This window comes from Rhyacophila brunnea, unplaced genomic scaffold (genome assembly GCF_057557595.1).
Source record: "Rhyacophila brunnea isolate RB1 unplaced genomic scaffold, BYU_Rbru_1.0 scaffold_13, whole genome shotgun sequence".
Lineage (NCBI taxonomy): Eukaryota > Metazoa > Arthropoda > Insecta > Trichoptera > Rhyacophilidae > Rhyacophila > Rhyacophila brunnea.
Genome location: NW_028232785.1, coordinates 28,747,662 through 28,773,236, shown reverse-complemented (window position 1 = coordinate 28,773,236; position 25,575 = coordinate 28,747,662).

Genomic DNA, 25,575 nt, shown 5'->3' with positions numbered 1-25,575 from the left:
ATAAAATTCAATACCTATAAGGTCTAACATTGTTCCCTCAATATACCAAAACAAAACCCCAAAGGTTATACCCCATACAAAGTGGTCATAAATGCCCATTACAAGGAATAGTGTAATATACACTAAGTTTCCAATAATGACCTTTTTTCTTAACTCCACATAAAACTCATCAGATGTTTGATTTAAATATCTATCACTCATTCTGATGCTGTCTATAAGTTTCACAACCAGTTCAGGACAAAAGTGAACCGATAAAACAACGGAGAGAAAAGACGACAAGACGGATGGAAATGTGACTATAAAATCGATAATACTATTTTCTAATCCAAACTTGGTCATGTGTTCATCGAATCTTTGGTAGTGAAAACAAACTACCAAAAATGAGTAGAAAGTGTAAAAAACTATTGAATAGATTTTAACGGGAAATCCGGCAGGACGCACTGAACTCGTGCTCTCGTTGTTGGAAATTTTCGAAAGTCCGAAAAGAAGGAATGCCCCCGAAATCGGAACGAGGGCCCATATTACGTCTCTCTTCATCCTGTTTCATATTGTAACTAACTGAAATCACATTTGATGAATATTTAACAAAACGTAAAAATATGGTGACCATTATAACATTTATTATAATAAAATTATGTAACAGTGGTTATTTTTCAAAACTGGACATGCCCACTATTCACTCCTCACAGATAAATGAACTTTTCAAAATATAAAACACATAGCGAAAACACGCACGCGACAAAAACCAAACTGTCAGATTGTATGACAACATACTTGGTCACGTGACCAATACAGTCCCGCCATTAGCTGAAAGTGACATGTCTCATTTCGAATGTCAACAACGTTGGACGTGTCCCTATTCGAATGTCAACCTACTCTTTGAAACCTCTTTTCAATATTTAATTGGTTTTTTGTGGCTATTTTTGAAAGTCAACAAAATGTGTATGAGGTTATAGAATGATATTCCGATAATAACTCATTTTTGACATATATGGACATGTCCAGTTTTGAAAGTTAACCACTGAAGTATTACACCAATTAAAGTTGTAGGGGATAGGGTTGTACCTTGGGACAGTTTTACATTGGGACATTTGCTCTAGAAATTCAACAACCATAACGGCGACAGCTGAAATTGTCTATTTTCCCTATTCAGTTTCAGTTATTCTTGAAGCGTCAAGTCTCAATTAAATTTGTGCTACATTCAAAGTAAAATTCACCTATCAATTCCGAAACATAAAAACAAGGTAAGCCTAATTATATTTTCCTTTGTAGTACTGTCGCAGCATTATTTAAGGCTATTATACTTCAGCTGGGGCACGGTCTAAAGTTATACCTACCAAGTTATACCAAACGTGCACCATTCTTTTGTTTTCGACATGTTTTCTTCTCTTTAAAATAATGTACTTCTTCTATAATCAGCAGTTTATTATAGTCCACCTTCTGAAGATGTTTATCAGCTTTTTTTACAAGAATTCGATGTTAGCCACTCACTCAACCTATCAGGTCCATTATTTGAATGCAAACATTGCAATACATATTGAAAAAACAAATTACCCCACCTATTAGGTAGGTATCTACTTATTCAAATTTATTGTCAAATTCAAATTTATTTATTTTTTGTGAACATCTAAATTATAAATTTAAGACGTTCACAACATGACATTTAAAAACAAAGAAAAAAGGTTGAACAGAGTTATTGCCCTCCCAATTGGCATCACCAATAGCAGGTTAGTTCGGCTTCTCGGGAGAACAAACAACTGATGCTCCCGATTTCTAATATAGTTATCAGGGACACACAGATCAATACTACCAAGAATGGCAGAGTTCTCATTTACGCCACGCATAAGTCGAAAAATAAATATATAAATTCTCGTCGCGTCAACAGAGGAATACCGTATGCGAAATATCTGGCTTGCGGATATAACAGGGTGCTAACATACGCCCACGGTGGCCGCGCGGCTAAAGCGTTGGACTATATTGCCGTGGGTCCCAGGTCCGAATCCTGGGTCGGACCTAATAGGTTGAGCAAGTGGCTGACATCCATTTCTCGTAAAAAACAAAATCTGTTAACACAAACCTCTACTCTGTGGAGGCCCATATTATGACCCTATTAGGATCGGAAATGGTCGACAAAAAACATACGAGTAATAACATCGTGAGTTGTCACATCCACAGATTATTATCGAATGCGCGTGGCTTAATGGTCACAATTATTAGAACCGTTCGTGTCCGTTTGTGTCGTCCACACCATCTCAACTTTTAGGCATTCCTAGACATTTTTAGGCATTTTTAGACATTTGATGCCTAATATATGTGTACTAAGTTATGTGCACTACCGATCAGTGGCCACCTACCAACAATGCTGATCGAAGAGGGGCCAACCCATTCAGAAGACTGTCCGACATCCGAACCATCCGGGTCACGATCCTCAGTCATGAGGTCCTAACAAAGGATAAGGAAAAGTAATATTCGAGTTTCCTTATTTTTTCCATTCCTGTGTAGGGTCCGGAATCGACCCTCCCCCCTTGTGTGTGCGCCTAGGTCATAGAGTAAGTATAGAAATTGAAGTTAGTGACCCCACCAAACCACACCCGGTCTTAATCGGGCGTATCACGGGACTCTACCTTTGATGTGAAACATATTTTTTTATGACCGGGAATGTCTCAAGAGCAGTTACCCAAGACTAAGGTCTCCATGTGCTTTGACTGAATTTACATATATTTAAGTTAAGGCACCCATGGGAGATGGAGCACGTAGAAGCAATAATAAAAATTGTAGTAAGTAACAAATTAAAGCTAATACAAAACTGCTGAACATTCTAAGTGAAGAGATCTTTACGTTTGCAGTATGACGCCGCAAATTTTCTAAATGCAATAAAATTGAGCTCTGTGGCGACCAAGTCGGACGGTCCGATGGGCCCAACAGCTGGTTGAACCGACTTGAGCAGCTCTTCCTAGGGCGTAGGCATTTTAGGAAGAAGAAGAAAAAATCGGTGTGTGTACTTATGTACGCACGTTAGAAGTTATACTTCTTTGACGTAACAAAACAAAACTTGTGATAAACTAGATTCGTTGTCTTCCTCTTAATTATATTGTCAAATTACACACTCAAGAAAAAGGACCGCTTATTGGAATGCCGTTGGTTATACACTCTAACTTATATTACTAACTGACGTTAAATCGTTCGTTTACGTAAGGAATTGCAAATGGCCGACAATAATAAATTCCCTGCCTAGGCGACGGAACAATTCTAAACTATAATATTTTACTGTATAACCGCCACAATTGCAGTATCATACTGTGGCGTAAAGGTACTGAGTTGGGCTGACAGCCGAACAATCGGTGGTTCGAATCCAATCGACTGCGTTTTTTTCGTCTGAAAAAATAAATTATGTGTTACATGTCACACGCCAAAAATACACATTGATCTGATTTCCCAAACGCGCCAAAAGAAGTATAACTTCAAAAACTCATATATTAAAATGCTTTGCGATGATTTAACGTGCTAAAAATATATCTATGTATGGTTACCACTCAAACATAAATATTATAAATACACACTTAGTTACAAGATATTAGTATTATTTTGTCACATTTACATAATAAACTCATTTATAACAATAGATAAATAATTATTGTATTAAATAAATTAATTAATTAATGTAAGTAGGTAATGTTATTTTTATTTCAATATGTTCACGTCATAGAATGACCAAATAATGGAAACATGTCTTCAATTCACATTAATAATTGATTATAGATAAACCTGTCAGAGAAAAAAAATACTAATCAGTCATTGCACCGCGTTCTTTAGATTAATAAAGCCTGAGCATAACTTTTTGCACAAGCAACGAGTGGTCCACTTTTCAGCTGTCAAAATCAGATCCCAGATTGCTTGACATACTAGGTATTGATTCGCCCTTTCTCGTTTCAAATTGAATTATAAGAAATTCTCAAATCAAATATATTAACTTTTAGAGCTATTTATAAATAATGTGCATTCCTGTTATTCATCAGCTGTCAAAGTCCGACTAGTCCTTCACACATATTACACCGGTGGTAATATCGATTTTCTAAAAATATGTAGCATTGATATATGCATTACATTTGTAGAAGGTGTGTTAATGCTAGTGTATTATTTATCATGTAATTCATCTATCCTAATCAAAGCATTCCCTGTGTGAACACTACAGACGCGTCAGTATGAGCACTCTATAGAACAATGGCAGGCCATCCATCGACAACAAAGGGAGTCGCGGAAAAAGTAGGACCAGATGTTTGAATGTATCGGCTTTCTACTTGAGACGGCAATGGTCATTGTCAATTTGGCAGGTGGGAGACATCGCCGATAAAAATATTATAACCATACACAAATTCTGTATAAATTTGGTTATCTACAAAAGTGATCGAACGAAACACGTTTCGTAAAAACAATATATCGTCACCGTTTTAGCAAAACCATCTATGTGTCACTTTTATCAAAAATGACTTTTAAATACCACGTCATTCCTTATTTTTTTCTCTATAGGCCAGTAAAATGATCTATGTGTTGGGTAAACTCGCTCCGAAGTTATTTCAAAAAATAAAAAACAGCTATGTGTAAGGTTCAAAAACCACGGTTCACAAAAACAACTATGTGTATATTATAGTAACATATAAGTAAGATGGTATTTTGATATCGAGAGTGTAATGTTTTTTTACAGTTTGGCTACACATTGTTTGTTTCTATGTTATATGCTATGCATTATGGTCTTGCACGACGGTTTGAAAGATGCTTTCTCAAAAAGAGAGACAGGAAATATTCAATAATTTCTGGAAGATGCCTACATGGTCAATAGGGTATAGGCGAGAATTAATTTAAAAGTTGGATAAACAACTACAAACGCCTCGATGACAGTGGCCAATTGAAAGCAACAATGACAAGTAATAATAATCTGACTGAAGATAAATAATTGGTAGTGCAACCAAAAATCAAAACGGAGAGATTTGTGGAAAAATGTTACATTATGGTTGGATCTAATTCCAAAGTTCCCACCCATTATTGCAGAGAAAATACCTCCAGGGTGTATGTGGAATCGTGTTTCCGATCCAAAATACAAATGCATGATGAATATAAAAAATGGTCTCTGGAAAATGGTCATAAAGCAGCTGAATATACTCCAGTATATTTACCACCAAAAAATCAGTATCCACCAACCACGTAAAGATCAGTGTGCCATCACTGCCATCTGCTGTAGTTATAAAATGAAGAATGTTTCAGAAATGGAATACAATAGCCACATTATTAAAAAAAAAAAGATGCTAGAAGACCAAAAATGAAATGAAGGAGAGTACCAGAAGTATTACTGGACGGTTAGTAATCACAATGGATCTCCAAAGTGTGCTGCTATGTCCAAAACACAGGCACAAATGTATTATAAACAAAAGCTGCAACTACACAATTTCACCATATACATTCTTCATAATGTATCTTCTAATGAATTTGTCTCATCTCATCGAAAGCAGGACAATACAATGAAATAATTCTAATATCGGATGGGTGTGGATATCAAAACCGAAATAAATTATTCGCTACTGCTCTAAGTTATATCTTTAGAGAGAAAAAACATCGAGATTCAACAGCTTTTATAATATATATAATGAATCATTGCCAATATCACAGTCGAAATACATACATCTTCAGGAATTAAAAAGTGTAATAGAGAAAGATCACCACTATTTCTACGATAACCTAACATTTAAACCTGCTAATAGAAAGTAAACGAACTTATAAATATAATATCATCTCACTATTGCATTAATAATTAATAAAATGATATTGCAATTTATCACTAACGCACTATGTATATTTCAACTATTATTTATGTAACAGTTTTTCATGAATTTATTATTATTCACATTTTGATGAATAAATTAAACTATGTGTATTTACAAAACGGTCAAAACAACTTATGTGACATCACAAACTGTATTTTTATTATTTTTGTATTAAAAATAAAAGATTTTTGTAAACAAAATAATAATCTTAGACCATTTTCTGATTATAATAAAGCATTCTTCATAATTTTAATGTTTAAATGTAACATTATTTTTTTATTCAGTTTTATCCTTCTCCTGCACAATTTGAGAAAGTGCACATAGATGGTTTTGCTAAAACGGTGACGATATTATCAACCTGTGGCGAAGGGTGGAGGTAGACTGTTAAGATCCGCCATAAATAGTGCACTGTAACGAGAAACTAAACATAAGGTCGCAGTTTCTTTTAGAGAAGACAGGAACAAATTAAAAAAACAGCGTTCGGATCAAATAGTGTTAATAATGTTAAATATGTACCAAAACTGTATTTAGTGTTACTAAAATAAAATATATATATTTTATTTATATTATTTTTATCTTGGTCCCAAACCAAAGTTATTACCCTAAATTGGGTTGCAGATCAAAAAGAATGGAGGCCGGTTCAGATTGGTCGAGTAGTTTAGTCAAGTGGCGAGTGATTTAGTTTCAACTAAATGATTTAGTACCTAACTAAAAAGTGAACACAGTACATGAGTGAGTAACTCGTCAAAATGTAACAGAGTACAACGTAACAGAGCAAAAATAAATAAGTAACTAAGTTTTTTTTTCAACGAGTAATTAATTAAAAGAATATTGTATATTATTATTTTTAATAAACCTACATACGCTGAACTTGGTTATTACGAGGAATATGGGCCGACTGAATATGCTCGTTGTAAGCATTACTCATTATATCGTTATAACGCTTTTCGCGCCACGTTCTTTTTAAGCATAGAACATAAAAAATCTGAAAACCATCGTAAAAATCCCCGAAACAATCATGGCATTCATTAACTACAAAAGAGGTTGTTTATTGTAATGAAGTACTGAGAGCTTGTAGGTAGGTACCTACTGACTCCATAAAGCTTGGATTTTTTAAATGCAATTTCAACCATATGCGTGAATGCTTTTTCAACATTATCGGAGGAAACACCAATTAGTTACTAGACACTAACTAGTTTTATGTCATAAACGTAATCCGATCCCGGTGGCATCGGTCTAGTTAACTGCCGGGTCGGATTTTACTGCTTAGGGTCGAAAATTTTGTTTTTAAACGATCGACACATTGACAATTTTGCTCGGTACCTATACCTGAGAAGTAGCTCGTTATAAAAGCGAATAAATGTATGGAGAAAATCAGAAACTAAAATGTCAACGAATATTTCCACATTACTTCCGAGATCTCGCTATTCCCATGATAGTAATAACCAAGTTCGACTGTAATAAAATTTAAAAACACTTCTGAGAAATATGTAACCAATAGAAAAAAATCTTTTTTTTATATAAAAATACGACACCAAGCAGGATTCGAACCTGCGTGATGAACCAGATTCGAAGTGTTTTCAAATTATGTATCTTAAAAAAATAATGTATTTTTAGATGAATTGGAGGAAGAAATTCTACAACTAATGAACTTGACTACAGATCACGTGTTCAGACTTGTCTCGTTTCTTGTTCAATATTTAGTGAAAGGTCGTGACTCGAACCGTAACCGAAAAATTGGAACAAAATGGATTTATTCGACTAACTGATTTTACTAAATTACCCGACTACATTTGTCTATTCGTACATGTTTTAGTGACGCACCCAAGTGGGGAGCAAGAGGCCCTGGCACTCCCCAAACATGAAAATTATCAGAATGATTTTAAACATTGAAATTAAAAGCCAATAAACTATACCTTGGGCTTAGACAAATAAAAACATGGCAAAAAATGATTTGTAATTATTCTCCAGTACTCTGAAACACAACAACACAAAAATTTCGAAACATGTCGGTTTTTTTTAGAAAACCAATCCCTAATGGAACTGTCAAGTGTCCACCCGAATTCCGGAGTGGTGTAGGTCATCGGGGGGTCTGGGGAAGGCTGACAGGGCTGTAGTCTGGGAGCTCGGGCTGTGGGGGGCCCGGCGTTTCGGGTTGACCAGATAAGTGAGATAAACACACATCATAAAATAGACTTAATAGTAAAGATACTTCATGGCCATGAACATTTTCAATTATATAATTGTGCATTTTATTTTCTGATTATGTGACGATACATGATGTAGGTATATATATATCATGATGTGACGATACTCGACAGCTGCATTATTAAGTAGATGTATTAAAAATTGCCAATAATTCACTGTATAAGTATCCTTTTGAACTAAAACAATTTGAAAAACGTTAATGTAGTGTTTCACACTGCCTTTAATCTTAGCGGTAGGTAGGGGGCCCGCCAAATATCCTAGACTGTGGGGGCCATGGTGTAGGTACACGCGAGTGCAATAGACTAAAGACCGATAAACGAGAAATTAGGCTGTGTTGTGTTGAGTAGGTTTGTGTATAAGTTAAATGCAATAATACTTCTTTTTGTCCATTTTCAATCAATATTTTGAAACTTCAATGTTAAAAAAAAAAAATTACAATAAACAATCGGCGAAAAGAACGACTACACCCACTTCAGTCGGTGGTGGTGTAAATCAAAAGAACTTTTTTTTTCAGTGGAATTCGGCATACATATTGTGGCTCTCTACAAGCGGGTAACACAGCCTATATTATTTGGATAATGTTTTAGCATACTAGGCGCACATGTCCAGCATGGTCGCTGTTAGTCACTTCCAATCCGCCAGTCACTGAATGATGACACGTTCAACGGTTACCGCCACTATGCCTCCAATTTAATAAAAAAACTAGGAGAAACTGTACAAATATACCGCCGTGTATTGTGAAAATATGTAACATAGTATATGAAGAAGAAAAAGAGCCTATGGGACTAATTAACATTCTAATCCATGACCCCCCACCCAATATTAAATTCTGAGTGCGCTACTCAAAATATGTTTAGTTACTAAATTACTCGCCTCTTGACTAAATTACTCGTTGCTGAATAGAGCTTCGAGTTGAATCGTTAATGCGTCCCACAAGAAGGGGACGCAACTAGAAACGACTCAACTCGAAATTCCATTTTGGATAGTAGGTAGGTACATTGAAATAAGAATGAAAAATAAGTTCATAACTAATCAGGAATTAGATAAAATGTTTATTGCAATAATAATAATAAAATTATGTACTTAAATAAAAAATAACAATATAAATATAATATTATGTAATTCTTTATTCCTAAAAAAACAGAGGACTTAGAGAACATTAGGGCATTTTTTGTTTTGAAGTTTGGCGTAACCATATTAAATAATCGCATACCGCGTTAGTTACTAACGCGTTTAGTGCCAGTGTTACTGAACCGTAGTCAACAGAAGACTGCACTCCAGCACCTGGACCGTTTACTGCTGACCCAAGTGTAAAAGTGAATGTTGACGTTCAGTCTATTCATTGATTTTTTAAAAATGTAACCCTAGTCGTAAGTTAGAATTTAAAGATTTTTTAGTAGAGTATTCAATTTCTTTAATATCTTTTGGTACCGATGTCTCGTCTTCTTCGGCTCTGGGGCATCATGTGACGCTGGATTCGCATGTAAGATTATCTGGAGACATGTCCAGACATACCTTACAGGTGATTCTAGCGACGCAGAAAAAGGCATATCCAACAAGGCTATGCAAGGTAGGTACCATGTGTCAAAAATAAAAAAGGGGCGAGACTCGGTACATGTGTAAAGAGTGTGATGTTCCTCTTCACAAAAGCATCTGCTGGCAGAAATATCACACTATTCGTCATTATTAAACTGTTTTTGATTGTTCCTGAAAGTTTTATTTAAATATTCCCACAAATAAACCAATAAACCAAGATAATTTATCATTTACTAGAAAAAACCAATTTCACTCAAATTTGTCCGGGAATAGGGGTAAATTGTATAAAAACCTGCCGGGGTTGAAAGTGTTAAGCATTCCACCGATCCAGCGGCCTCCAAGTCTACCTTGCGGACCTTTTGTACCTCTTGGGTACCACTGGATGACTAGATTTTAAAGCAATTGAAAGAGTGAGCCCTCCGACTCGGGAGTCGAAAAAAATACAAAGTCGTGGGAAGACGCAGAATTGAGTTTGCGAATAACCGCGCTAAAAACTCAACAATAAAACGATTAACGATTACAGATAATTATTAATAATTAGAATATAAGCGATGTTAAGATATAATTAACATTAGGAATGTAACAATATAAGAATAATTTGGATACTGTTAAACATACCTAAGTTTCATAAAAAAAAAAATATAAAGCCACGTGTTCAACAAAGAAAGACTTTTCATTTATTATTTAATTTTTGTGAAACCCGGGTCCTACCAACATCCCGAGCTAGCCACAGGACCCGGGATATCTCACTACCTACAATTAAAATATTATTTGCAAATCTACACGTGTAATTGCTGTTCTCTGAAGACGTGACGTCCAAGGACAACGGAAGTAAACAAGACATCGCGAACCCGACAAAAAAATAAGTCCTTTTTAAAATTTTTACAGTATTAATTAATATATTTTGTTAACAATCAGTGAGCTGAATTTTTTAATGGAAATCTATTTCCTGTAAGTATTACTAAGTTTGGGTAGCTATTTCTATATCATCATCATCATCACCCTGAATCTATCCACTGCTGGATGAAGGCCTCTTCAAGCTGCTTCCACTTCTCTCAGTCCTGTGCATTGCGTTGCCACGTTCTTCCGCAGAACTTTATCATTTCATCGATCCAGCAGCCTCTAGGTCTACCTTGCGGACGTTTTGTACTTCTTGGATACCACTGGATGACTAGATTTGTCCAACGATTGTCTCTTCTTCGATCTATGTGTCCTGCCCATCTCCATTTAAGGCTTTTAATAAGCTCTATTACATTTACTTAGGGTCAATGTTTCACACGCATTTGTAATCACGGGAAGCACACACTGGTTGAACACTTTGCGCTTTAGGCACAGTGGAAGGTCACCTTTGAAAACATTATTCAGGCAGCCAAAAGCACTCCAGCCTAGATCTACTCTGCGAACAATTTCATCAAATATACATCCATCTATAGACACTTTGTCGCTCTAGGATTGGTTTCCCGAATAGACCAAATGTTCAGGAGACGAAAAACAAATTTCATAATCCTATATTTAAATACATGTAGATATGTAAATTGTTATTTTTACAGCATATGAATGATGTATTCATTACCATTACAAAGTAATTTAAAGAAAGGGATGGTTCTCGTCCAATAGATACAAAAAAACATTCTGCATTAAGAGGTCGCTTTCGACAAAAACAGATACCTATTCGGGAAACCAATCCTATAGCGACGACTTCTTGTCCCAGATAGATGTAGCTTTTCACCTGTTCGAGCTGAGTGCCATTGATGAGGATCTCTTTTTGGCGCGCAAAGCAGTTGAACTTATATATATGTATATATATATATATAAATAAAGATTGGGGTGGCGTGGGTTACCCCCACGGGATGTCACTGATTTCACTAATGTATGCTCTTAACCCTACCGAAACTGGGAGACATTAGTATTCTATAGAATACTAATTTGATTATGTACCTACATAATATTATATTAATAATCGTCCTAGAATATAGCGAACAAAAATGAAAGTCTATCCGTAAACTCAGATACGTATCCATCCACCTCTCCACAATATGTGGTAAAATCCACATCTGCATTTGGAAATAATCTCAGTGTTTCTATTGTCTCTTCCACGCCTATTATCGGACTTGGTGAAAGACGAAGCACCTTAATGGCAGGACAATTATCTGCTATAACCGCCAATAACGATATGTTAACATTGTAAATATACTTACTTCAATTTAAGCGTTGTCAATTTTTTCCAATTTCCATTTTTAAATAATTCCATTAAATCTTCTGTAGAAAAATTTTCGTTAAATTGCAACTTCAATGTACAAATGTTATTTAATTTACTTAAATACTTCAAGGACAAATTTGTTAATTTTGTGCATCTCATGATCTCTAGCTGCGAGAGCTTCGAACAATTTGAAATACACTCCATAATTCTATCGTCGTATATGTCTGAACTATAAAAACTCAGACGTTTCAATTTGTCCTTTTGCTGGGTTATTAATTTACACATGAATCCTGGTGGCAAATATTGCATGGTAGGTATATTTAAATTCTCAAGGTTGGGACACTTGAGAATGTTTAAAAAACTTCTATAATCAATGTATGTATTCGAAAGCTCTAAGGTTTTTAATAGGGGAAAACAATGCAAGTCGATTTCGACCATGACCATTTCGACCATTTCATCCATGAACTGAGGTCGCGAACTATAAATGTGCAGTTCTTCTAAAGCAGTGATACTCTGAATTTCTTCAATGATATCTTCATCGAATTTACAATCCGCGAACCACAGACTTTTTATATTGGGGCAATTGCGTAATACGTGCCCTAAATATTCTGTTCCTTCCAGATTCACGAAACAAATGACTCTCATATGGCTAAAAATGGCTTCAAGATTATGTAAGTGAGAAGGAGATGAGGTATCTTCCTGTTCTAGCTGATCCAAAAACATTGCCAGCACATCCCATATTGCGCTGCTTAAAGAAACCTCTTTCCAGACTTTGCATACTTGTTGTATGTTCATAAAAGAGTTATACGATTTGACGAAGTATGACAAAATTTTGGTTAACATTTCCAATGGCAAATCATTAATATTCATCGTGTCTCCTGAAGGCTGCATATTCTTATTTGACATTGAAACTAGGTAGGTATCAGAGGTTTGTTTAGTCACAAACGGAGCGTGTAATTCCAAGAAATCTGTAAAAAAAAATACAAATCTCATAATGTGGGTAAGTAGGTACATGGCCCCCACAAAGTAGGGGCTGACTGGGCTCTAGCCTGGGGACCCGGAGTGGTGGGTCGACCACTTAATTGAGATACACACCCATCACAGATTCGCTCTAATAGTAAAAAAGTTGCCTGTGGTCACAAGTACACATTTTTTTTTAATTTTTTTTAGTGTGTTCCTTGACAATTCAAAATTACTATTTAAATAACTAATATCATATTTGAATGGTAAATGGTGCTTTAAAATTATCATTAAATGTGTAAATCTTGCCCATTTTTTGAATAATAAAATGCCTAATTCTTGTCAAATTTGGGATCACAGAGATTATCAATATAATTTTTATCGTAAATATTTTACTAAAATTATCTCGTCATTAATTATACTAATGGTTTTATAAATGCGTTTAAAAATTAATAAATGTAAAAAATCTTAACACCACTGCACATTCATGTACCGAAATATGACTATATTCTAAAACATTAGAGCGAGAGGTTTAAAAGAATACTATTTTATGTAATAAAAATACTTTATGCAGTCATCAAATGTTTAAAATAAATATAAAGGATAGTAAGGCTTCAAAATTATGTAAATAGATATCTACAACATTTAAGGAATATCCAGGATCATGGTTTGAAAATACAAAAAAAACTCAATTTTGACCTTAGACGAGCATGTCCCCCCTTTTTGTTTAACGTTTTTTGTTTCATGTTATTTGCGAGACTTTTTATATCAGGCTGATTATGTCGTTCATTGCAAATAATTAATACATGCTGCTGAAACTTCATATTATTATTCTAGCCTAGAATAAAATATTTAAAGTACGCGGCTCATATTAATTTATAAGTATAGTTAAATTATTGTAAAATTTTCATCAAAAACGAAGTCTTTCTAATAAAGTACAGTCGAACTTGGTTATTACGAGGAAGATGAAACCGACTGAATTTGCTCTTGTTAGCATTACTCGTTATATAACATTTTTCGCTCTACGTTCTATTTTAAGCATAGAAACAAGCATGGCATTCATAAACTACAAAATAAGTTGTTTATTGTATTGAAGTGCTGAGCCGCCGCCGCTGCTGGGTTCCTACCTACTGACTTCATAAAGCTTGGATTTTTTAAATGCAATTTCAACTATATGCGTGAATGCTTTTTCAATATTGTCGGCGAAAACATCAATTAGGTAAGTACTTCGACTTAATCTGATCCCGGCGCATCGGTCTAGTTAACCCGGTCGGATTTTATTGCTTAGAGTCGAAAATGTTGTTTTTAAACGATCGGCACAGTAACAGTTTTGCTCGGAATACTCGAGAATTAGCTCGTTTTAAAAGTGGATATTATAGAGAAAATCATAAACTAAAATGTCAACGAACGTTTCCTCATTTCATCCGAGATCTCACTATATCCGTGATCGTAATAACCAAGTTTTACTTAATTCAGGAAAAATATTACGCAATACGGAAAAGGTCAAAAGTCTAAGTTTTCTTTACAGCAAAAGAATATTTTTCAAATATCTCAGAGGTCAATAAAATTGATGGAAAAGATGGCAGTGAATATGTTAATATCTAAATAAATCTGGGTACTATTATTATTCTGAATGTTCTTACTTGTTTGTATTTTGATCCTCGGATAGTCAGGACAATAACAGCGATGTCGCTTGTCGAAAATATAATTTGAAGCAACTTACACACTCAGATAACAACGGGAAGTGTTGAATACCAATCCCATTGGTCGATTAAATACCACAGCACTATAATCTATGTAGATAAGGTATTTTTTTATAGATACCTAGGTTTTCAGTACCGTAATTGGTTTTTCTCGTGCCTTATATGTAAGGTATTGTTTTACTTTTGGACCCTTTTTGACAGCGGACGAAATGGAAAAGTTGACGAATCAGAGCGCTCGACAGTTTTCTGAAGATATTTACATAGTTATCAAATTTAATGTGTCATCATCAGCATCATCAGTCTGTATCTATCCACTGCTGGATGAAGGCCTCTTCAAGCTGCTTCCACTTCTCTCCGTCCTGTGCATTGCGTTGCCACGTACTTCCGCAGAACTTCGTTTCATCGATCCAGCGGCCTCCAGGTCTACCTTGCGGACGTTTTGTACCTCTTGGATGACTAAATTTGTCCAACGATTGTGTCTTCTTCGAGCTATGTGTCCAGCCCATCTCCATTTACGGCTTTTAATGAACTCTATCTCATTGCAAACTCTTATATGCTTCCTTATCCACTCATTCCTTTTTTTGCCCTTTCGCGTTATGCCCAGTATGCACCTCTCCATACCACGTTGTACTACTCTAAGTTTCTGGCTATCTCTTTTACTTGAAGCATGGTCGCTGAGTAATATTTTTATGTCTATTTCATAAAAATAAGTGTGTTAGATTTTCTATTAGGTATAATAATATGGTCTATCTAGCTCAGACGGTCAAATTTTTTTTTTCACGAAACGGAGCGATAATCTTACTGATTTTAACAGGAACGGCGCTCCAGTGCGCGCCGGTCATTTCGAACTATGCTTTTTGACGATGAACTTTCATTTTTCAGCAATATTATGTACTTAGATAGGTACCTATATTACGCAAAATTTGAAAACAAGTCGTGAATAAACAAAACTATTTTACAACGTTTTTCTAAGTTCGTATTCTTCAATTTCAATTTTTTTTCAATTTACTTATTTTTTTAACATATTGTGGACATTACAAATTATAAGTTTAAGACGTTCACAACATGACATTTAGAAACAAAGATATATAAATATAACAGTATTACATAAAAAAAGAGATATAGGTATCAGTAGATAAATTAGATAGGTACAAGGAAGAACACCGGATGAGCTAAGCAGACCCTATTTTAAGAGTTTATAAAACAACATCCACCTAAACTCATTCTCACGTAGGTGGAATATATCAACACCCGAACCAATTTCGTTGAACATAGTTACCGCCCTCCTAATTGGCATTACCTGTGGCAGGTTGGTTCTGCACCTTGGGAGAATAAACAACTGATGGTCTCTATTTCTAAGATAGTTATCAGGTACACACAGGTCAACACTGCCCAGAATGGCAGAGTTCTCATTTATACTTCATTACAATACGTAGCTAAATAAAGATTTCTTCTAAATTGCAGACTGCAGTATGTAAGCATGCCTAAGAGAAAGTCAGTTGGATAAAGCCACGGATAGTATCCATACAACCTCGTCCGATGGTTGTTTGTCCGGTACAAATCTTGCAATCGTTTTTTAACTAACATTCCGACTAAGCTAGACATTTGAAACTTTTAGAATATATCAGAACACGATGCCAATGCGTTTTTTTAAATACTTTTAGCCATCTTTAAGGAGAATTGATTTCATTTTCAGTTAATTCTGTTTTGTATGAAAAGTTATTTCGGAAGAAATCCGTAAAAAGTAAAACTATTATTGTTTGCTAAGTGGGTCCTGGCAACTAAATTATTAATATATACGTACGTTACTATGGAAATCAATATGACATTTTAGTATTATTTCTATCAAGTACAGATTTTTTTGATCGTTTAAGCTAGTCAAGTCAGGTTTATATGATTCAACAGAAAATTTGAAAACGTTGAATTAAATAGTTCTTTTCATCTTGTAATTATTTAACTTCAGCTTGGCTTGCCTGGTCTTCAAGCCAACCGGATTCCAGCGTCTTGGAAGACCGCTAAATACTATCTATAGAGTGTGTTAGGCGGAGCTACGGGATACTGGTTTGACCTGGAACCATGCAAGAAGACTGGCGAGCAATAGGGATACTTGGAGGCGATTCGTGGTATTCATATGCTCCGTTTATGGCTGAAGAAGACCTACTTTTTTAGTACGATGGCCGCGAGTTGTCCTATAGCGTCATGGGTCCTAGGTTATAATCCTGGGTATGGCAAGTACACATATTATTTTTCAATTTGTGTATGAGTCAGAGTATTGACCTAATTAATAGGTTGAGCGATGTGGCTGACATCCATTTCTTGTAAAAACCAAATCTGTTAATACAAACCTCCACTCTATGGAGGCCCATAATATCGTCACCGTTCATGCAAAAGTCACCAACCCTAAAAACATAGTTTTGAGATATTGGCATTTGAAAGTTTGTAAATGAAGGAAAAATCAGATTTTTATGTTTTTAAGGTTTTATCTACATTACCTTATTTTCTCATGTCTTCTTAATAATTTCTTTAAGGTACTTTTACTTTTTGATGCTAATTAAAACATCTGGAAGGTTTTAAAGGAGGCAAGTTAGCTCAATTATGGTTTGGTGACTTTCGCTTGTTAATAATCTGAACAATGTTACCCAAAAGAAGGATAGTGAAAAGTAGTGATATAGGTAATAATAAAGATAACATGGTAAATAATTTTATATACGTTTTATTGAATGAAATAGTCTTTGAACATGTTTATTTTTTATATTTTAAGATATAAATACCTAAAGTAAATGAATGAAGTGTTTTTTGAATGAAATCTAATGCTTATAACAAACCAATGAAAGTTATGAAAGTTAATTAATATCATAATGAAAGTAAAGAAGGATTAACAAATAATAATAAGTAAGTATGGACCTAATTAATAGGTTGAGCAATGTGGCTGACATCCATTTCTTGTAAAAACAAAATCTGTTAATACAAACGTCCACTCTATGGAGGCCCATAATATGATCCTATTAGGATCGGACATGATTGGAAGAAGAAATTAAAAGCACCCAACCATTAACCATAGTAGAATGTGCATTTAGATTAGGGAGTAGGGGGTATTTGAGATTTTAAAATAACTATTTTATTTAATACTAGATACCAGCACTCGAAATGGACAATTTTATGAATCAAAATTTTTCTGAAAATATTTGAAAGTGTTACCTATTTGATTTTTTCGTTAAGTATATATACCTACCGAAACTAGCCTTGGACAAATAATGTAAGCAATACATGTCAATGAACTTCTGACATGCATAGCTACTGAAAATTTTGCAGGCAACGTTTAAGAAACAAAATAAATACGGAGGCAGGTTGTTAAGATCCGACATAAATTTAGTGCTAAACTACTAAACTTTGTCAGTCAAACATATTTGTTTTCATTGAACTTAAACTATAATCTGTAGTAATAGTGTTTGTTAGATTTTTAAATTCAATTTAGCGATGTTCAATAGCTTCTATACCCTGTTTATAGTGAGAATCGTCGAGCTCCTCAAAATAGCCATTAACCGCAGACTCCACCTCTTCATTGTTGGCAAATCTTTTACCACCGACCCATTTTTTCAAGTTTGGAAACATAAAATAATCCGAGGGGGCTAAATCTGTGGAATAGGGTGCGTGAGGAAGCAATTCGAACTGTAATTCATTGATTTTGGCCATCGCGATAACGGATGTGTGAACTGATGAATTTTCCTGGTGAAACGAAACTTTCTTTTTCGCCAAATGCGGTTGTTTTTTCTTGATTTCATCATACAAACGCTGCAATAAGTTTGAATAATACACGCTGTTGATTGATTTTCCTTTCTGAAGATAATTAATTAAAATAACCCCACGCATATCCCAAAAAACTGACGCCATGACCTTGCCTGCAGATGGAATTGTCTTCGCCTCCATTGGAGTCGATTCTCCCCTTTCAGTCGATTTTTTTGACTGTAATTTCATCTCAGGTGTAAAGTGGTGTACCAATGTTTCATCCGTGGTTATGAATAGACGCAAAAACTCTTCTTTATTGCTGTAAAACTTCGCCAAACACTCGATTGAAACATCCTCACGATGCTGTTTTTGTTCCATTACAAGTAATCGCGGCACTCACCTTTCGCAAAGCTTTTTCATGTCCAAATTTTCAGTCAATGTGTGATGTACAGCACTTTTTATAATGCCTACCGTGTCTGTTAGTTCGCGCAATATCAGTCAACGTTCATCCGATACCATTTTGTGGATTTTCGTCACCATTTTTGGCGTGGTCACCTCATTTGGTCGACCACTGCGATGTTCGTCTTGGCAGCTCGTCCGAGCTCGTTTAAACGCAGCAACCCAATATGTTACTGTTGTAAACAAAGGAGCAGAAACCTCCAGAGTAGAATCTAGCGCCGCTTTCATATTGGTTTGACTGAAGCCTTTCAAATGAAAGTATTGTATCACATAACTATGACCAATTTTTTCAATGTTTACAAATTCACCGAGAGCGTTCAATGTTGATGGCTGACAAATAATTACTGAACAACGTAGCGTCGCACAGTAGGAGAAAAGCCCAAAAACGTGGCTAAAACCCAAATAAATGAATTTTTGAAATGGGCATACTTAAATTAGTCAGTCAGGTAGAGGACTAATGAAAGTGACTGTGAAAGGGGAAGCGTTTTGACCGTTCGCGTGCTAAACAGACGAAAATAACGGTGACTTTGAAAACCCATAAATTTCAAGTGAAGTGTTCAATTTAAATTCTGCGACACGAATACGACTTATAGAATGTAGAAAATGTAGAAAATATTTTTACATTGGTTGAGTCTAAACTTAATGTATAAATTATTGAAATGTAGTATAAATTTCTGCATAAATAAAATTGAATACTTTTGAAAACTTATATTTTCAACTATTCGAAAGTTATATATTTTGTCACATTTTGCAAATCTAGGCCTTTAGTTTATTATATAACCTTGCGAAATTTACAAAAGTTACCCGTGGAATAGGAGCGTCTTGTGCTTGATAGGCCATTTTGTTTACAATAATTAAGCTTTTGAATCCGTAATCAGTGACCTTCAAAACCCGCATATATCAATTTTTGTCAAGATCTGGTACCTTTTTAACATCCATATCCGACATATTGGATCGGCCATTTTGTTTATAATAATTTAGATTTCGGATTCGTAATCAGCGATCTTAAAAACCCGTATATACCAATTTTTGTCAAAATCTGGCACCTTTTTAACATCCATGTCCGCCATATTGGATCGGCCATTTTGTTTACGATAATTTGGCTTTCGGATTCGTAATCAACGACCTTCAAAGCCTCTGTATGCTAATTTTTATTCAAATCAGAGGTCATTTCAGGTTTTGGCCACGATTTTGGTCTTTTCTCCTACTGTGCGCCGTCAAACTTCAAACATAGGCTTTATAAGGTTGGTACTTTCTATCTTAGTCATTTTTTTTTTAAACAACAACAATACATATTATACAACAATAAATAAATAAATTATGCCATTAAACCATTTAATAATGTTGGATATTTTATATGTAGAGGAGTATTTTTTATCGATTATAGTTTAGGTAAGGCAGGGTGTAATGAATTTTAAAAACTAACCATCACAATCTGTAACATGTATTTTTAATTCAACTAAAACAAATAAGTATGAATGAAAAAAAGTACACTATTATTGTCGGATCGCCCATTAGATAAACCATAAGGCTAAGGCCAGATAGGCAGGTGCCTTGCTTGGTGGTAGGTGGCATAGCCTAGTGAACGAACGCACACTATTCTATCGCAACGCTTCGCGCCTCGCTACCTGAGTCTCCCGGCGAACCAACGTGTTGGTTATTTTTATTGTGTCACCAGGTGATTTTGCATTGTCTATGGATTTTTCAAGATGGGGGATATTTCTTCAGTAATCAGTATGACAAACGTCAAACAACGTATATTTTGAGGTTATGGATAATTGACAGTACGCACGCAACAAGTTCGAATTTGCGAGTTTCGAAATTTTAAACTTAAATTCTCTGTGAGTGGTTAGTTTTGAGAGTGGCATATCGTTGTTGACTTGAGCGCTCCCAAATGTCAAATGAATTTGTACCTAAGCTCGTAGCCTGCAATGTGGCAGTAGTGTTAGTAGACAAGCATAGCATCTAGCTCAGGACTAGCGAAGCACCTGCCTATCTGGCCGAAGCCTTATCGTTTGGTTTGGGCAGATTTTAATTGAATTTTAATTGAAGCATCTGTAAGTTGTATTTTTTGATTTGAATGTGTGCCAATAAAAATATATTTAGTTGAAAACAAACGGCAATAAAACCCTACTTTCCCCGCCTGCCCCTTGCTCCGGTACTGTCTGTTCCATTGCATGATCCCCTTAGTCAGTGGCGCACTCAAGATTTAATAGAGGGGGGGGGGGCCCAAGGATCGATTTTTGGTTTTTTTATTGAGGTTTCAAAATATTAATCGAAAATGGACAAAAAAAAAGTATTATTGCAGTTAACTTATGCACAAACCTACTCAACAGAACACAGCCTATTTTATTGTTTATCGGTCTTGTCAATTGCACTCGGTGTACCTACACCATGGCCTCCACACCTTGAAACGGGTCCTCAGGCTAGGATATTTGGCGGCCCCCCTACCTACCTCTAAGAATAAAGGCAGTGTGAAACACTACATTAACGTTTTTCAGATTGTGTTTTTGTTCAAATTAAGGGTAAGTACTTATACAGTGAATTATTGGCGATGTTAATACATCTACTTTAATAATGGAGCTGTCGAGTATCGACACACAATAATCAGAAATTATATTGCACAATTATTATATAATTTAAAATATTCATGGCCATGAAGTATAATAGCGCAGCAGGCGACTTCTTTTTACTATTAAAGCTAATTTATGATTTGTGTTTATCTCACTTATCTGGTCAACCCGACACGCCGGACCCCCCGCAGCCCGGGACCCCAAGCTAGAGCCCTCTCAGCCCTCCCCAGCCATGACCTACACCACTCCGGAATTCGGGTGGACACCGAGAATTTTTTGACAGTTCCATTTGGGATTGGGTTTCTAAAAAAACCCGACATTAGTGTTTCCAAATTTTTGTGTTAGAAATTAAAATCTAAGAAAATTTTCTAAAAAGGGTGCTGGAGAATTACGAATCATTTTTTTGTCGTGTTTTTATTTGTCTAAGCACAAAATATAGTTTATTGCCTTTCAATTTCAATATTTAAATCTTTCTGATCACTTTCATGTATGGGGGGTGCCAGGGCCCCTTGCCCTCCCCCCCCCCCCTGGGTGCGCCACTGCCTTTAGTCATCCGTCTTATCTCTGCGAAACGGCGTAGTAACGGCACTGCTATCAATGCTATCATAGATTATATTATATAGATAACATTTTAAATATTAATAATAATTATCGTAATCAATATTAATTTTAATGAGTATAATATTGTGAACGGACTACCTAATCAGATAGACTTTGTACAAAGATAGCATTCACAATACTTGTCTACCAGTGACGTTCCTAGACAAAATGCCGCCCCTAAGCAGGGCCAAAATGCTTCCAATTTTTATACAGTATCTTTCATCATCCTTTCATGACTCTAATATCTAAGAAATGTATTGTATAGATATATTACTAACAAAATATGTATATTATGTAATTCCACTAAATCTAATTTTATTTTAATGCAAACTCTGCTTCAATAGACAATATTGCGAGTCCACGGTTTCAGATGCTTTAAGAAATACACCTGAATACTTCCAAAACTCGCGAGTGACTGGCAAGAATATATTTGGATATTTAGATTAGGTACTCGTAATTAGTGTATGTGATGGAAATATGGACGCTAAACCAAGAGAAGTCATGGAGACTTGAAGCTTTCAAGATGTGGCTATATAGATGTATCCTCAAAATTCGTGGGTCGGGATGTGAAGTCAGGTAAGTCACAAAATGTCATTTTGAGATATAGCAAAAACAAAGTTCAAAAAATTCCCCACATTCCCCTAATTATAGTTATGTTTTTTTATGGGTAACAAATCAAAGTACATGTAATTAGCTTTCAATTATATGTCCTAGAAGTATTCTAACTATTTCGTTTCATTAAAACTTAATTGGTTTAAAAAAAAGGGAATATACTTAACTGGATATGCACAAAAAATGATTGACTTACCTTACTACGCATAAAGTAATATTGTTATTTTTTCATGTAAATCCGACTAATATTAGCAATAAAACACACGTTTTATACATAAATCTTATTGGTTTATTGAACAAAATATTATATAAATTTAAAATTAGCATTTTTACAACTTTTTTTTACTTTAATGTTATTTAAGTAATGAAAAGGCACACAAACCTGAATATTATAAAGTTTAATCGTTATCATTAAACTTCAGTATGAATTTCTTCAATAGTATCAGGTTAAATATCGCTGACTATCTCAGATGTCTCAAGTGACTCATAAAATTCTCTATAATACGGTGAAATGTATGGAAGTAAGTCTATCAAATCTTTCGTCTTGTCTCGTCTTATATATGAAATTTGTTAAAATGCAGTCGTTTCGTCGAGAGTTCTTTCAAATTTCTCTATTCCCGGTTCGTGTTTGTTGAATTGAAGCCACTTAACATCTCTCCAAACAAACTTATTCCCATCTGTGTCTATTTTGCTGAGTGGCAATGGTCCTTTTAATCGATCCGAGTAGTTAAAATTTTGTAATTGCACGAGTCATTTCAGTGACTTTAAAAGGATTTTTCTTTGCAGCCTCACACATTGATTTGGCCCAATCATGAGGATGTTCGATCGTTCCACCAAATGTTTTTTTTTTCTTCTCAATTATGCGATGGTCACTATCGCACTCCATATGTGTGTGGCCAGGGACTAAAAAGTGTGATCAATTTTGTTTAAAGTCTCAGAATGTTTTACTGCTATCATGCACATTACAGCTACGTGGCTATTTTTGTTTTGACCCGCACATCTATCAGAATACATGATCATATGCTTAATATTATCATGTACCCCTTGGTTAAGTATTTGAACAGGCATGAAGCGATATCGTTAGCTTTTCTATTAGCAAGAGTTTCATGGCATACATAGCAATATCCCTGGTTATTATCACAATCATGCACTGTCAAATGCCGTTTGTAAAAGGCCAGGGAACTTTGCTGCATGTCAAATGTTACAATTCGGCAAGAAGAATCTTGCAAGTACTTTTTATCACAATTTTTTAGCTGAATATGCAAAGTCAGCTTCGTTATGATGCTCTTTCAATTCCTCATGATATTTATTTCTTTCTTCATCGTTGGTGGAATTCTTAATTAAGTTAAGTTTATCGTATGTTTGGCAAGTAGGTATCCTTATTTGGCCGTTTGAATGTTAAGTTCATGCCAGGGAATATTTCTGCGTATAAACGAATATTGATGGGATTAGAGCTAATACTCTTCAAATATTGAGAATACATCACAGTTATTGTCATATGTGGCGGTAAGTATTTTCTGACAGTTCCTTCTAGAGTAATGACTCTCATAATGATGGAATTGAGAGTATAATATGTGTCTTAGATATTTGCCTATCTTCTTCGCTATATTTTAGAGATATTTTTCCTCTTGCATATTCTTGAATAAGTATACCGGAAGTAGTCGCACTTTTTTTCCAAAACAAAAAAATTGTGACTTTCATTTAATGTTTTTAGTGTACAACCTTTACAAATTGGTTTCCGTAACAGTTCAACAGTCAAGTAATATTAAACTGTTGGCGAAAATGTTGTTTTCATGGTTCGCTTTGTCTGATACGACTTTTTTTCGTATTCATAACATCCATTATAGGTACTTATTGTGTAACTTTTTCCAGTATTTCGTGCAACTTTTTTATCATTTCTGAAGGCTTTGTATCATCCCTTAAGTTACATTTTTGGTGATTATTACTTCTCAATCGAGAACGAGGGTAACAGGTTAAGACATCATTATGATGTGTAATCGTGGAAGCACTATTTGAGCATGAAGGGCGTGGTTCTTCAATGTTGGTAAATTAGACTGTAATAATGTACGTGTTTTTAGATTTAAATAAATCAAATTCGATAAATTTGGTATATTTTTTATTATTTACAAATAATACACATACTTATTTATATAAGTCATAATTTATTATAATACCTATGACTATTTTACTTAGGTTCTGTTGTTATTTCTTTTTCAAATATTTCTCAAAATGTCTTTAAAAATACGTTAAATTCACCAAAATCAACACTGAGTAGGTATGACGTTTGAAGGTAAGCCAACTATGAGTAGTAAGGTAAGTCACACAAAATGTTGACTTATCTGACTACACATGTGACTTAACTGTGTACACACCCCGTAAAATAAAAAATATGTTTTGACTGAAACTGCATCTCACCAATGGTGAGACGTACGGCTTACCTGACTACACACAACGAAAGATTTTTTTTTTTTTAGTATAGTGGCATTCATATCTCATTTTTGCTGTTTTGTGACTTACCTGACTACACATCCCGACCCACGAATTCCTTGGACTGACCGGGCGACAAAATGTTGAAGCTCTCAATCAAATGGGGAAGGACCGAGAAATTCTACGTAGTATCAAAACCAGGAAACTACAGTACCTCGGCCACATTATGAGAAGACAAAAATACAACATTCCGCAACTTGTCATTCGAGGAAAGATCGATAGGAAGCGTAGCAGAGGACGGCGCCGGATTTTGTGCAGCTCCACTGAACCGTTCCAGGTAGCAGACGACAAAGATAAGATCGCCTTGATGGTGGCCGATCTCCGCTAGGGGATGCAGTGACGTCCCTAGACAAAATGCCCCCCCTAGGCAACGTCAAAATGCCGCCCCATTTTTTTATCATCCTTTCATTACTCCAATATCTAAGAAATGTGTTGTATGAAGCATGGCCCCCTCATCCTGAAGCCGGTCTCATGTTAGGATCTTTGGCGCCCCTCTACCTATCGCTAAGGATAAAAGCAGTGTGACGCTCTACAGTAATGTTTTCTAAATGGTGTACGCGTTAAAATTGATGTGTATATTTAGTTTTTTTGTATATTTTAATACATTCACTTGAATTATGGAGTTTTTGAGTATCGCTACACAATTATAAATTGTATTGTTTAACCACATAATTTTAAATAATATCATTATTGAA